This window comes from Apteryx mantelli, chromosome 17 (assembly GCF_036417845.1).
Source record: "Apteryx mantelli isolate bAptMan1 chromosome 17, bAptMan1.hap1, whole genome shotgun sequence".
NCBI lineage: Eukaryota > Metazoa > Chordata > Aves > Apterygiformes > Apterygidae > Apteryx > Apteryx mantelli.
The window spans coordinates 15,893,161-15,895,257 of NC_089994.1; positions in this window are offsets into that span (position 1 = coordinate 15,893,161).

Here is a 2,097-nt window from a genome sequence, read left to right on the forward strand (position 1 = left end):
CAGAAATGCAGAAGGTCTGAGCTTAGGGAAGTCTGTTTTCGTGACTAGCTGCTTTGATTGTCAGCAGAGGATTTAAAGACTGAAGCACAATCTGGCTTTCCAATGGAATATTTATACATTTCGGTTTGCCAAATAAGCGCCTGTTATTGTACTGCTGGTAATACTCAGATGTTGCGTTTGTCTTCGGTTTTATGACAAACATAATGGAAATACTAGATTTGGGTAGGTAAATTTGGCTGGTATTCAAGCTGCCGCTCCTCGCTAGCAGAGCTGGCTGCGTTAGCGCGAGCTGCAGCTCTGGGTGGGGACGCAGAGGAACGGAAAACTTCCAGCAAAGGGAACACGAACTGAGAAGCATAGTAGGTCACTTAGGTAATTCTGAGTAAAGACCTACCCTACTGAGTCACTAACAACTTGCATTGTCTGCAACGAGTTTGGATCTGGCCCTAGCCTATCTTGAGTATACTGTAAGCATAAACTAACGTAGTGCAATTTGCAGTGCTGTTTTTTCATCTGTTTCAAGGTGGGTTTAGTTAGTCTTGCCACTAGCACATTCTCTTAATTATTACTTTTTTCCTCTGTGTGCATTTGTGCATAACACCAGGAAATGACTTAATATTGACTCTGGCTGTGTGAACTCTTTTCTCATCTCTAGCACAAATGAAATGATTGGTTCACAGCATATATTTCCCTGAGGTCCTGCCGGGTGTTCTTCAAACATTCTGTTGATACTGCTACTGCTTTTCATGCGTTCTTAAGCTGTGCTTTCCAGGAAAGGATAACTATGGCATTATCTATCCTCAGGCTCTCTCTGGAACTCGGGTATTATGCTGGGGTGCTTTATTTATTCAATAAGTTTAATAAACAATATGCAGATGCATTTTCACAGGATATCATTGATTACTTTTATTAAGTAAGGGAGTTGAATGACAAACCCAGATATTTGGGAACTTGCTGCCTTCTCAGCCACGCAGGTCAATGAGGGTGTCTACTGCCAGCATATGAGGAAGTTCCTAATTTTGTCCCTCATGACAGAATGTCACACTAACACTGACAGCATTGCGTGAATAAGTTCATCTGAGTGTCACGGTATCACCATATTTCATGTCATTCAAACTTCCCATTCACTTGCACTGGTGTTTTGCATCTGCCAAAAAGGCAGAATTAGTTCTGCGTTCAGAATACACAGCATGTATCAGTCGTTCCAAACTTCTTTTGCAACTTCAGTTTTATTTTTTCCCCTGACTAGTTCTAAGGGTTGTTATTCATAGTACCTTGTCCAAAATTTAAGGTATTATTCCTGCACTGCATAGAACAAGTGGCAGGACTGGGACCTAAAATAATTTCACGGCACATTTAATTCAACCTTAAAGGCTGAAATACATCTTGTGCGTTCTGTATGTGTAATATTCACACCTATCACAATTTGGAAGCAAGGAGAAAACAGATTTCGCTTTAGATTAAACCACTATAGATCGATTACCAAAGGCTGTGAGAATACGAGTACTTCAAGTGCGCAGTCCCGCCTGAAGGCACTGAAAGCGAAACAGACGGCGAAAATACATCCGAGTTCAGCTGCAATTCGCCAGCGAGCGGACGCATGCAACCTCCGCCGATACCCTCAAGATGTGTCGGGGCACGACGCTCCCCTCGGAGCGCCCGAGCAGAACGGGAGCCCGAAAGCCGCCGCGTGCAGAAACACCCCGGGAAAAGGAAGGGGAAGAAACCAGACGTGAAGCGGCGGCTTTGGCACCGGCTCCCCGCGCGGAGCCCCCCGCGCCCGGGCGCGGCGGCGGCGCCGGGCACGCGCGGCGCCTGCCAATGGCGGGCCGGGGGCGGGCCAATGGCGGGCTGAGGGCGGGCCAATGGCGGGCTGAGGGCGGGCGGCCGCGCCCGCTCCCCTCCCTCGCTCCCTCCTTCCCTCGCTCGCTCCCTCCCTCCCTCGCTGCGCTCCCGCCGCCCGGCCGAGCCGAGCCGAGCCGAGCCGAGCCGAGCCGAGCCCGTGGCGCCGCGGGGCCGCGCCGGAGTTGTTGCGGGAGTTGCGGCGGGCGGCCGGGGCGGCGCAGCGCGGCCCCTTGCAGGGGGGCGCCCCGCGGG